The 14,504-nt window shown below is 42.4% G+C and overlaps 1 protein-coding gene across 4 annotated transcripts in view; it reads right to left on the reverse strand.

Moving 5' to 3' along the window:
• The window catches only part of lingo2 (leucine rich repeat and Ig domain containing 2), a 228,782-nt gene that overhangs the window by 126,701 nt on the left and 87,577 nt on the right, over positions 1–14,504 (reverse strand). For 3 of the 4 annotated variants that reach the window (XM_058054395.2, XM_058054378.2, XM_058054368.2), the window contains one exon: positions 9,537–9,607. The gene's annotated coding sequence lies outside the window, so the exon portion shown is untranslated. Of the gene's footprint in view, positions 1–9,536; positions 10,225–14,504 lie in introns of those variants that run through there. The other variant, XM_078788446.1, reaches the window with a different exon arrangement.

A 14,504-nucleotide genomic window follows, 5' to 3' on the forward strand; every position in this document is an offset into this window, starting at 1 on the left:
AAACATTTGCCTGGATTGCACATCAGTCCTGAAACAGCTCCATTCTTAGTGAGGACATCTGGTTAGAATCCATGGAAAAGGAGTACTTTAGTTGCTAATTGACAAACAAATTCAAGCATTTTGTATTTCTTTTAATCATTCATGAAGGCCCTCTTTTGACTGCACTTCCACCCAATTTCCTATGTCAAACATTATTGCTGTTTTGATTGGCGGTCAAATGAATGTCTACCAGGATGAGATGATGACGCAACTGCACAAGAGAACAATAGAAGAGATCAAGTCTGGTGTAGTTTTAAGCCAAAATGGTTTCTAAGATCCTTTCCCTCTGAAATCCATGCCTTGCAGGAATGAAAATGCATCTGGCCTTGTAGCGCATAGGAGGTTATATATTGAAGGAATTTTTAATAAATGCACACAACAGTTCCATCACATATCACTGTTTTCATGTAATATAACCTTTGTTGTGTTTATGTTGTGGCATATATGTTTAGACATTTTGGCTAAATATTTTTTTTGAAAGTTATTTTTGAAATTTATCTTTTTACAAAAAGTCTTTATTCTCATTTATTTTGTTGTTGTTTTGTTGAGAACTACTGTTCTGCTGAAACGTACCTATGTTCTAATACTGATTGTTTGTTTTTCCTGATGAAAGATGGGTCTTTCGCACGAAGACACGATCTTCTGTGTGCCTTGAAAAATCATCAAAAATGGCCATTACCGATAGCAGGGGTGGGCAAATATTTTGACTCGTGGGCCGCATTGAGTTAACAAAATTGTCCAGGGGGCCAGAACATGTATTTAACACACACACACACATTTTCCTTGAATGATTTGTCTAATTGTAGCTGTATGTTCTCATGTCGCTTTTTTCAGGTGCACTTTAAACATCAAACTATGTCACTAAATTTTACATTTAAAAAAAAAAATGACTAAATAAGACATGTTGCCAGTTTGTATGTTAAAAGTTGAAATACTGAAAAAGCAACTGGCGGGCCGGATTCAAACACTTGGTGGGCCGCATGTGGCCCCCGGGCCGTAGTTTGCCCACCACTGACCTCGAGGAACAGCTTTTGAACAATGGCCGAAAACTGTGTTAATAACACTAAGAAAATAAGTCATGTGTTAATGATTGTTATTAATAACAATGATAGTCGTAGTGATAATGATGCCAATACCACAACAAATACTACTATTATTAATATTCATTCATTCATTTTCTACCGCTTTTTCCTCACAAGGGTCACGGGGGGTGCTGGAGCCTATCCCAGCTGTCTTGGGGCGAGAGGCGGGGTTGAATTGAACCCTGGTCTCCTAGCTGTGAGGTCTGTGTGCTAACCACTCGACCGCCGTGCCGCCCCTATTATTAATATAATATTTTTATTAACAACAACAACATACTACAGGGCTGAGGCCCGAGTGCGGTTCTGGACCACCAAAATATTTCACTTTTCATTGGTCTTGACGTATCTCAAATTTTGTTGAGTTTTCAGGCATGTTTACGCCCCCAAAACAATATTATATTGTAGGCTGATAATGATAAACACGATTACAATAGCATCCTTGCACAGGCAGGGTGTTTGTACTCATTCATTCATTCATTCATTTTCTACCACTTATCCTCACGAGGGTCGCGAGGGGTGCTGGAGCCTATCCCAGCTGTCTTCGAGCGAGAGGCGGGGTACATCCTGGACTGGTGGCCAGCCAATCACAGGGCACATATAGACAAACAACCATTCACACTCACATTCATACCTATGGACAATTTGGAGTCGCTAATTAACCTAGCATGTTTTTGGAATGTGGGAGGAAACCGGAGTACCCGGAGAAAACCCCCGCATGCACGGGGAGAACATGCAAACTCAAGGGTGGAATTGAATTCGGGTCTCTTAGCTGTGAGGCCTGCGCGCTGACCACTCGACCGCCATGCAGCCCCCTAATAATAAAATAATAATAAAAGTGTTCCGCCCCAAGAAACAGAGCAAGAACCCTGTCAGCGCTAAGTGTCCAATCACAAGCTGGACTCCATTAAAATACCGTTTGCCGCTGTCATCCCCCGTCTTGTGTGTTTACACTCAACCTGTTAACTCTCATCCTCTTCTGGCCGAAACCGACCAGAGGGCACCAAGAGGCCGTGGCAGGGATCGTTACATCACCAAAGAGCCGGCGGGCCTTCGTCATTGGCGAGTGCCACACGGCATCACCAAAGTGCTTGAAACGCAAAGCGGCATCCTGGGTAGGTGTGTCCTCCAAACAAATGCCAAATATGACGATGCTGTGTTACAACATGACGACAAACACACAAAGGCCAACAAACAGACTCGAGCAAAGAGAGTGTGACACAAACATGTTGCACAAATAATGTCAAATAAACAGCAGGCCAGGACAGCAAACAAAGGGTGGGGGGGGGGGGCAACAAAAAAAAAGGATTATTCCTCTTCAGGCTCTAATGCAAATAATGTCTCCTGTGACGTCTGAAGGCAAACACGGCAAATAAATGAATAAAAAGGGGAATAAATTGAAAGCAGCCGAGGCACAAAGACGTCTCAAACGCAGGAAGCACTGATGGAAATCAGAGCACAAACATGGAGTGTCGCCGTGGATTAGCGTAAACATTTTCTTCAGAATGCTGAATCTTAACATAGTCTTCTCTGCATGGAGAGAAGCTGTTTTTTGTTTTTTTGACAAAAAAACAAAAAAGGCCGCACGGGGGTCCGTCGTGTTTCTGCACTTCCAGGACACTTCCTGCTGTGAATGACACAAATCTCTGACACCTCCACGCTTAATCTCTTTGCCTGTGCTGCAGATAAGAGCAGAATTGAGCTGTTGATGAGACATTTTTTTGAAAAAAAGAAAAAAAAACGCAGCTGGAAAGTCAAAATAAGGAGAGATTGAAGGGATTACTTGACATGTTGAGGTACTTGGCACAGAATCTTGCAATGCTCACTGTCCTACAGTGAAAACACGCAAAAAAGGATTCCAAAAAACATCAATAGCCACGTTTACATGGACCCAAATATTCAAATTCCATTCTGATTATTTACCCAAACGGAAAGAATGTAACCTTTGTATACACCTCATTCCGAAAGAAAAGTGCCAATCCCAATGAATATATAATCTGATTCCCAGAGCTGGAATATTCCTTTCCCCAATCCGATTGAGGTATCTTGTACCCGCTCAAACGGAAAGTTGTCAGTGTGCGTTCTTCTTCGTGGTGTTTTTCTTCTTCTGTTGTTTGTTGGCGGTTGGCAAGCAGCTTTCGTGTGCATTAGCGCCATCTGTGGAACAGAATCTAAACCCTTCTATACGCCATTCACAAGTCCAGTTTGATTAAAAAAGAAAATACATATCTATATAAAACATGTGCCGAGCTTAATTATAAAATATTAGCAAGATTAACATTTAACGTTTTTTGATTTAAAAAAAAGGAGTCGAGCAATCGGTACTGGACTGCTAAGGAGAGTTTGTTTTTGATCCAAACTAAATTTCAAGACTGGACGAACGAAAAACTGGCCATACGGAGTTATTCCAACAAGTGAAAGAAAAACTCGAGGAAGATAGATAGATAGACTCCCTTTATTGTCATTGCACAAAAACACAGTAGTGAAATTGCCAACGAAATGTCGTTGCCTGGCTCCCATATAATAACAGACACAAAAGAAGATAAGTAATAATAAATAATAATAATAATAATGTGGAGAATAAATAGATAGAATAGACACCAAATATGAACAACATAATGTAAAGTGCAGCGTGAACAGTAAATTGCCCAAATAATTTAAATAATTTAAATAAATAATAATAATGTAAGTAAGGGTAGAGGGGCTTATTTGGCATTGAGCAGTCTGATGGCCAGGGGGAAGTAGCTGTCTCTGAACCTGGTCGTCCTACAGCGGATGCTGCAGAGCCTTCTCCCCGATGCCAGGCGAGAGAACAGTCCATGCTGGGGGTGTGTGGGGTCAGAGCAGATCCGATGGGCTCTAGATACACACCGGCTGTTTGCTATGTCCTTAATGGGGGGGAGCTGGGTCCCGATCATCTTCTCCGCTGTCCTCACCACTCTCTGCAGTAACGTCCAGTCCGAGGCCTTGCAGCTCCCAGACCAGACGGAGATGCAGTTGGTCAGCAGGCTCTCGATGGTTCCTCTGTAGAAGGTGGTAAGGACAGGAGGGGAGAGGGAGGCTCTTCTCATCCGCCGCAGGAAGTGCAGTCGCTGCTGTGCCTTCTTCGCCAGAGCGGAGGTGTGGAGTGACCAGCCGAGGTTGTCCGTGATATGCACCCCCAAGTACTTGGTTGTGTTCACAACTTCTACGGCTGTGCCGTTGATGCTGAGTGGAGTGTGGCTGGGTCTGGATCTCCTGAAGTCGACGATGATCTCCTTTGTTTTGTCAACATTCAGGACCAGGTTGTTCGCCTTGCGCCAATCCACAAGGTGTCCAAGTCGGTATCACGTGATGTTAGTGTTTACGCTTTACTGCGCATGCCGCATTGACTATTCTGGTTGATTATAGCGGCGCATGTAGACACGTGATTGGAATATTCCTTTCCATGTATACCATTGCTTTCATAAAGGTCATTCGGAAAGAGAAAAACTTCTCATGTAAACGTGGCTACTGTCATGGTGTGTGAATTCTGAAATGCTGAACTGAAATATAGAAATGTATTCACCAACCGAGGATCGAATCAGCAACCATCAGGTTGGGGGACGACCACTCTGCTACTCTGAGCAACTCAAATGTTACATGTACTGTTAGAAATAGGGGGTTGTGATTGGCTGGCAACCAGTGCGTTGCCCGAAGTCAGCCGGGATAGGCTCCTGCATACCCCTGCGACCCTAGTGAGGATAAGCGGCATGGAAAATGGATGGATGATTATGGAAAATGTGCTGAAAAGTACTAAAAGATCACCAACATGTCCTCAATTGGTTTGAATCAGACAAACAATGAGATAGAAAAAGAAGAATTTGAGAAATAAATAAATGAAAAAAATGTTAAAAATACTCATTTGGCATCAAATTTGGGTTACCATTTTGAGAAATTCTGAGTGAAATGAGACAGCTTTGTTCCATGGATCAACACATTAAACATTCATACAAAGACAACTAATTACTATGTGTGTAAATCTAACATTTTAAGTAAACATGCATAACGTGCATTCAATCAATGACAGCTCCAGGTCACCGTGTTACGTGCACTAGCATCCAAAAACACGTTTATGTAGGACTCCGATGTAACACCCACCCGATAGAAGAGAGCGGCTTTGGCAGGTGTGAGAACATCCGTCGCTCTGACGATGACAGGAGCGAGCAGGATGACGCTGCGGCTCCATTTGTGGTTTTGCCCTAAAGTCTTACAGTCTCTTCACCGAGTGCAGCCCTGCCATGTTTCATGTGTCTATTATGGGAATTCATCGTCGGAAGCGCAGGGATACGAGATTGTTCACTGATCTTTTATTCATTCATTCATTCATTTTCTACCGCTTTTCCTCACGAGGGTCGTGGGGGTGCTGGAGCCTATCCCAGCTGTCTTCGGGTGAGAGGCGGAGTACACCCTGGACTGGTGGCCAGCCAATCACAGGGCATATATAGACAAACAACCATTCACACTCACATTCATACCTATGGACAATTTGGAGTCGCTAATTAACCTAGCATATTTTTGGAATGTGGGAGGAAACCGGAATACCCGGAGAAAACCCATGCATGCACGGGGAAAACATGCAAACTCCACACAGAGATGACCCAGTGTGGATTTAAACACGGGTCTCCTAGCTGTGAGGCCTGCGTGCTAACCACTCCGCACCGTGCAGCCCAATCACAAAATCACATCCAATATTCCCATCCATCTATTTCTCTATGCCGCTCATCCTCACTAGGTTCACACAGGAGTGCTGAAGCCTATCTCAGCTGTCTTCGGGGCAAGAGGCGGGGTACACCCTGGACTGGTGGCCAGCCAATCACAGGGCACATATAGACAAACAACCATTCACACTCACATTCATACCTATGGACAATTTGGAGTCGCCAATTAACCTAGCATGTTTTTGGAATGTGGGAGGAAACTGGAGTACCCGGAGAAAACCCACGCATGCACGGGGCGAACATGCAAACTCCACACAGAGATGGCTGAGGGGGGAATTGAACTTGGGTCTCCTAGCTGTGAGGCCTAGCCCCAGAGACACTTATGTATATTATATATATTTCATTCTTCCTTTCTGTCCCCTTTTGAGTGTTTCATATTAGTATTCCGAGCATCAAACTAATATGTGAGTCACTGAGTCCTATTTCCAGTTGCAGTGTTTATGCCAAAGGCGGCATTAAAAAAAGGGGGGGGTGGGGTCCTCAAAAGGGATTTGTTGTGCATAAAAAGCTATTAGAATAGATTAAAGTGATGTGAAATGTCCACTTGGACAGGGATTCCATTGGTATTACTGGTTTAACTGGTGTTAAAACAAAGCGCTGCAGATTTGCTCCAACTCAAACATTTTAAGGCTGAGGTGAAACGACAACGATAAAAGAAGCACGCCAGTGGCGGCTGTCGCTTTTATAGCCCCGCCCTAATGACCGTGTCACGTCCAGTGATGTGAGATGCTGCAGGGTTGTCGTCAAATAAAAATGAATCACGCGGATGCAGATGCGGCGCTAATGGCTTCATCGCACGTTTACGTTTGTGCTGGCCTCATGTTGGAGAGCCATGCCAAGCTGATAAATATGGATGCATCTGTTGCAGGCATGCAGCATCATCACACGCTGACAAAATGTTGTGCTGCTGGATGCAGTTGATGTTGGTTAATCACCATAAACGCCATCCCCAACACTGGGCACACATTCTAATAAAAATAATATATAAATGTAAAAATGTGCCCAGACTTTGGTAATGGTAATGGTTTTATTTCATTTGAACATGCATCAGATTACAATTGAGTGCCTCACATAATCAGTTCACATAATTATTTCGTCTGTACTCCCTCCAGAACAAAAAGCAGTGGTATCATCTAAATAATACCAGCTTTAAGTCTTTCGTTACTTTGGAGTTATCATTGATGTACAAGTTGAACAATTTTGGCCCCAGTATTGACCCCTGGGGAACTCCGCACGTAATATATGAACTTGTAGATGTGTATTCTCCTAGCTGTACATATTGCTTCCTGTCAGCTAAGTAGCTTTTGACCCATTTCAGAACGAATCCTCTTATTCCGTACCTTTCTAATTTAGTTATTAGGATGTCATGATTGATTGTATCAAAGGCTTTTGTCAGATCCATGAATACTGAGGCTGCACACTTTACTACTGTGGTTGTAGCTTTGCCAGTGGCGTACGAGGGTACTGCACCCAACTGAGAAGCGTTCCTAATATTGTTGTTATTGTTGGCGTTATGTTCCGCTTCGGGTGCTGATCTTCATTAAAAATGGCAAACTTGGACCCGACTGACCCCCAACAACTTCAGGCCTATTTCCAAGCTCCCGATCTTCTCCAAGATCTTAGAGAAGGTTGGCTGTTGAGCAGCTGTCTTTTTATCTCCAGCAATGTAATATCCATGAGGCATTTCAATCTGCTTTCTGTCAATTTCACTCCAAGGAAAACTGCTTTGCTGAATATGTCGAGTGAAAACATTTCTGTCCCTTGAAGGGGAAGGGGGGATGGAGGGGGGCATGATAGAAAATAATTGAGAAGCACTGCAGTAATGATAGAATAGCCACCAGAGGAAGTAGTGGTAAAAAAAGGAACAACAAGGAACTCTCCCGATGTGTGAGTTTATATTATGTATTATTTTCTTATAAGTGTACTATATTGGGTAATACAAGTTTATTTGATTTATGAATAAGAAATCCTACTTCACAGAAATACACAACACTTCTGGGTCCAATTAACCATTTATTCATTCATTCATTTTCTTCTGCTTATCCTCATGTGGGTCACGGGGGTTGCTGGAGCCTATCCCGGCGGGGTATACAGTGGACTGGTCACCAGCCAATCACAGGGCACATATAGACAAACAACCATTCACACTCACATTCATACCTATGGACAATTTGGAGTCACCAATTAACCTAGCATGTTTTTGGAATGTGGGAGGAAATCGGAGTACCCGGAGAAAACCCACGCATGCACAGGGAGAACATGCAAACTCCACACAGAGATGGCCGAGGGTGGAATTTAACCCTGGTCTCCTAGCTGTGAGGTCTGCGCGCTAACCACTAGACTGCCGTGCAGCCATCCAATTAACCAATTAACCACAATAAACAGGGGATTCGTGTATTCGGGTGGACACATAGGGGGCTGTGGTTGGCTTGCAACCAGTACGTTGTCTGAAGTCAGCTGGGATAGGCTCCTGCATACCCCTGCGACCCTAGTGAGGATAAGCGGCATGGAAAATGGATGGTTGATTGTGGAAAATGTGTTGAGAAGTACTGATAGATCGCCAACATGTCCTCAATTGGTTTGAATCGGACAAACAATGAGATAGAAAAAGAAGAATTAGAGAAATAAATAAATGCAAAAATGTTTAAAATATGCATTTGGCATCAAATTTGGGTTACCATTTTGAGAAAAGGTCTGCGCTAACCACTCGACCGCTGTGCAGCCCTCCAATTAACCAATTAACCACAATAAACAGGGGATTTGTGTATTCGGGCGGACCCATAGTATTATTTTAGTGACTTTCCTTTTCCGCTTTCCATTAACGAGCAGTGGAAGCGTGCTTTAATGGCAGCCCTAACAAAGTGACCATATGCAACACTCTATGGGTCCCATGGAGAACACTCTGTACTGTGTGCAATTTCCAGTGTATTAGTGCCATAATACAGTATATCATGCTATAATGGTCGCTTCATAATATGATAACGATCTAATGGTGCATTAACTCTGATGAGATGCAATGGAAGAGTTTGGTTGTTTTGACAACGACAGAATTTTGTATATAGTTTTGGTATTGGTGCCCCTGCAATGGAGGCTAATGTTCTATACCCGCGTGCTTATCGTTCTTCTCCACCACCATGACAGCCGTCTTCCCTTCTCGACCAAATTAATGGACACAATTTGAAACGGAGCCACTTCCCTGATAAGCAGCGGCGGCCGTCCGCTCAGTCACCTTACGCCAACATGGATGAGCGGCGAAGATGAAGGGGAATAACTTGGCAGAGGAAAAGAAAAACAATCCAAAGTCTAATTGTCTTATGCCTCACCATGGCGACGCAGACATTTTCTTTCTAACACGGGGGCTGACCCACCGCTGACGTGATCACATGTCATTTGTAACCAGCCGTGCAGTTCCCCGCCCTATGCTCGCTGGCTGATGGCGGCAGTGACATGAAAGTTCAAATAAGACATTTGACATATTCATACCTTTTTTTATACTTGTTGTACATCTACTAGGGGTGAATTGTGCAAGGCATTAGCCTGGGTGGAATCCGTTACATTTAAGTGCGACTAAAGGACTAGTGGAGTAATATTCATTACTGCCACCTATAGGACTGTGGTGGAACAGTTCCAACTGTTACCTAACATGAACATATACGTATTATACGTATTCTCGACATACCTGCGAGGCTTTCCGGTGACCGTTAAAAATGTTGACGTATGATCTCCTCCACAGGTTTTTGACTCCAGGCTCTAAAACAAGACATAGGAAGGAGAAGAGAGAGAGAGAAAAAAAAGAAGAAGAAGCAAATGAGAGGAGACATGGGGAGTGAGCTCACCACTTTGACCAACTGAGCCACCACAAATGCCCCGCGATCCGGAATAAAAATCCTGGGAAGAAAATGTCAGTCCTAGGTAGAGCGCTAGGCAAACAGCACCAAGAGGAGAAACACCCCCGTGATAAATGTGCAGTCCTTGCATGGCCAACTTGATCGTTTTTCCGCCTAAACAGCAGCCCCTGATCGGCTCATTGCACCGTCGTCTCAACATGGGAAGACAAGTGAGCAGGATTTTCAGAGCCTTAACTTTTGAACCAACGGAGACTGCAAGTGTGTTAGCTCAATGTTTTCTCATAAAGGTTACCCTTATAACGTCTTGATAATGATGATGTGATAATGCATCCCGAGCATTGTTGATATAATTATTATTGGTAAACATTGTATTACCTTTACTGATAGTGAAATATATAATAAATATATAGTATATAAATCTCAACACGCATATTGTCACGTCAGTCCTCATTGTTTAGTACTACTACAACAACACAGGAAGCCCAATTCCAAAACCCCTTGTTTTTTTTTGTTTTTTTTTACTTATTTTTTTCATTTTTTTTTTTTAAATACAAAATGTCAACAGCAATACAAACACACTCAAAACAAAAATGGGGCACCGGACACACACAGCACACAATTTGGCTATCCCACATTCCCTACCATGGTGCAATTCGAGTCATTTCCTTGCTATTTGTCCGTGAACAGTGTCCATTTCACCCATTTTTCTCCACACATGTCTTCTTCAGTCCTCAATCTATGTGTCCACAGTTCCATGTCATGTATTGTGTCCATCACACAAAGCCAGTCCTCCAGTACCGGGGGTCTTAGATTAAGCCGTTTTTTGGTAATGGCTTTTTTTTACCTGCTACCAACATGATTTTATACAAATACCTATCTTCTCTTAACACAAAGCCTCCCACCAGGTGGCCCAGATACAATGCCTTACATGAAAAAGTCACATTGTAACCCAAAATCCTCTCCATGGTTTTGCATGCCCTCTTCCAAAAATTATATTGTGATATTTGGGCAGAACCAAAACACATGTGAATGGTTAACATTGACTGTACCACACTGACGCCAGCATGGCTGGGTAATATTTTTGTTTAATTTCTGGTGTAATGAACAATCTAATTATATTTCAAAACCCCTTGTTTATTGTGTTTAACTGGTTCCAAACCCGACAGTGATAACCGTGCCATTTCAGACTGACTACATGCAGAATGAATGGAATTTACCATGTAACATTACTGACACCTAGTGGCCAGAATACATACTACATATAACTTTTTGTTGTTTTTTTTAGTATCTTTGGACTAATAATGGACAATATCAACAGCAGTCATTTATTAGTTAATTAATTTTCAAAAAAATGTGATACAGTTAGGGAGTGATGTTCAAACTGATGTAGCAAGGGAACGCTGTACGTATAACTTTGTCAAAAAAACAGCAGGCTTTGCTACACATCTTTAAATTCAGACTGGAGCTGCGCCAGTAATCCGGTCAGCTATGGATGTCGGACCTGTAAATTTGATCGTTTTGTATTTCTCCAGCGGATTGGCTGACCTAGCGTGATGTTACTGTTAGAATGTGAGTGTTAGCACATTAGCTCGTATAGCTATGCTAGCGTAATGTTTCTATCCTCTCTTCCCACTACCAAAACAACCACTGAAAAATGTTAACAATTTAAGAAAATAATCGTTGACAGTTTCCTTCCTTAGCTTTGTATCCTCTACCAGAACGTATATGATTATTAGCAAACTTGTCAGGGGTTTTATTATGTTTCATAGCATGGCCATAAACATCAGAATGGCTGCCAAAGTTCAGGTAACATGACAAGAAAGAATGTCTTAGAAACAGCCGGCTTTATTCCTTACAAGCACCACAGCTGGGAATTTGACTTTGATGACACCATCAGGAACAATAGATCACAGAAAACTGGAGTCAAACCAGCAGTTTTCTAGTCACAAGGTAGCCACTGTCCCCCTCATCACACCTCCCTTGGACTAGATCAAGAGCCAGCAGGCCCAAATCAGGACATCTGCTCTGTTCTCCCAAAGGAGGAAACAATTCCAGGACACTGATTGGGAAATTAGAGGGTGGTGAGCAGAATGATGCAGAACAACACACGGCCAAATGTTTGAGATCCTCTAGTGGGCAAATGGTGAATGGCAGAGAAGCTGGAGAAGCAGTTCCTTCATTGTGTTCCGGATCCTTTCTATTTTAATCGCTTTCCATTTACTTTCTCCCAATCCCGAGACAATACCAGGACCAATAAATGGATACACAACAGCCCTAAATGATTGAGGCATACATCCAGGTGTTTGATGTGGACGTCTACGTATCTTTGTTTACCTCACCCACTGATCCACCTCTGGGAGGGATTCGAGCATGATGCCACACAGCAATTGTGAGACGGTTTAATTGAAGAAAAGGCTTAAAAAGGTTCCCCCGAGAGTTGGAATCCCCGGCTCATAAAAGGCCTCAGGTAGAGGGAGACACGGTCAACAGGATCAGCGCTCGTGTTTCTAGATTGGCACAAAGAGGACTTAACTACTGCAGAATGTCATGTGTGTTTGTGTGTTAATGCAATTAAGAGCTGGGGAGACCAAAGAGTTTCAAAAATAGCTGGTGTACTATTAATAATACCAAAGAAAATGCATGGCACATTGACCGTCATAATGTATCCTATCAAAGATTTTCTGGATTTTTGTTATGCACTTATGACTGTCATTGAACTCAACCCATGAACCTAATCTGTAAGATCGATTTAAGAAACAACCAAGTTGAACTGACACAAAGACACGGATATAAACTTGCAAATTTTCTTTGTTTTGGGGGTTTTGGGACCCCCATAAGAGGAGAGGAGAATTCTATTGTAGAATGAATCTTTCTGTTAATTGAAACAGTTGTTCTTTCACAACATATGTTGCTAAATTCCTGAAATGTGAAGTACACCCATTGCATAAGCTCAACCAGATAAGGAGTAACTTCTGGTCATGTCACGTAATTTGCTATCGTTTAACAGTTGTCAAATAAATACATGAAACCCCTTCTCTCTCAAAGTGTCTTTGAGCAGTTTGGCCCTATGACGTTGAATTATTGGTACATTAATCTTGAAATCGTTTTTAATGGTTCTCAATGTGTAATATAAGTCCCAAGAGCCTGTTTATGTGCACCAAACAGGAGAAAATTCTCCCTCACTTTTGAGAGTAGAGGTGCTCAAATGTAGAGGTGCTCAAATGCTTTTGAAATTGTGTCTATCGATGAAGGAAAAACCTCCTGAACATTCCACCTCGACCCACCCCATGTGGAAAAAGAAAACAGGCTTCCCTACACGTCTTAAAATGCAGACACTGCACTCTGCCAACTAGTAATTGAAGGGGACTTAATAAGCTCATTTTCGCCCCATTATATCGAGTCATGGACTGCTATAGAGCAGCTACACACAATAACCCGCATAGAAAGCTTTCTAGATCTTCCAGAATCTGAACCTATTCCAGCTGTATTTTCTTGGATTACCTGCCTCAATGTGGTCATTACACATTTTTTTGCAGGACTACCCGTGTTAACAAAAAAAAAAACAAACTCAGGAAGTCAGCAAGTCCAGACATAAGTGAACTTGTAATTTGCATGAATGCACAGATAATAAACACAGGTAATTAAACACCAACAAATTATTAATTATAGTTTGCTATTCTAACTCTTCGACCTGACCAAGTAACGTTAGAAAGGCGTCAGGCTTCAACATTTTTTTCTCCAAACACTTCTACCTGAAACTCCTTGGACCAGAATAAACGTTTATTGGGAGCCATTGCTACCACTGAAAACAGAGCGAAACAGAGATGGGGGGGTGCAGGCCTACAACGTATCTGGGCATGCCCATATCGGTGTTAGATGAAATCATCTCAAACTTCTTCCAGAACTCACTTCCAAATGCTGAAACTTCGACAACATTCTAATGCCATTTATACTACAGTTACTGTAGTACAGTTACACTTATGCAGCAGCATGCTGTAGTATTCGTTTTAGCGGGATGCTACTGGCAACATACATGAATTTAGCATGATATCACCAAGGCTCACGCGCCCAGGGGAGGTTTTATGAAAAGTATTAAACAGCCTCTGTGATTTCCTTTTGTCTCTTTATCCAGCACTCTTCAAACAGACTAGACAAGAAGCTAATTCAACACTGGGCTTGTTTCACACGCAAAGGGAAATAAAACACAGGGCAAAGAAAGACAGGGAATTTGGTTCAAAAGGTCAGGAAAATGTCACAGACAAACTTTCCTCCGCAGGCGGTGCAAAGTTTGGATAAGACAATGACAAAAAAGGTTAAAGAAGGTGTCAAGAAAGTGAAAGCAAGATGGAATAAAAGAAACGGCAGTCAAAATAGAAGGAACTAAACAATAATGACACACAAAGAAACAGTGCTGGTTGGCTGCCGATACATCTTCATTTGGTACACCGGGACTAATGAGCTCCAATACACAGACTGTATCTTTACAGATCATATATCAGTATAGTTGTATACCACAAAAATAACAATTACACTAATACCTGGCTGTCAATAAAAGCTAAGATTCAACTTTTACAATTGACCTGGTGTGCAGGTGTACCTAATAATATGGCCAATGATAGTTTCCCTCCAAGTCCTCACAGGGTCTTGGTCTGGAGGGTATTGTTTGCCAATCTGACAGATGTACAGAGAAAAGAAGAAGAACTCCCCCAAGAATAAATATGACATAAAGTGTAAACGCTGAAGGGGCAGCAGTTGTTCTAATGGAGTACTCTCCGTAACCTCTGACCTGACCTCCTCAC

This window comes from Doryrhamphus excisus, linkage group LG23, assembly GCF_037039965.1.
Source record: "Doryrhamphus excisus strain RoL-2023G ecotype Guam linkage group LG23, RoL_Dexc_Guam_v1.1, whole genome shotgun sequence".
Taxonomy (NCBI): domain Eukaryota; kingdom Metazoa; phylum Chordata; class Actinopteri; order Syngnathiformes; family Syngnathidae; genus Doryrhamphus; species Doryrhamphus excisus.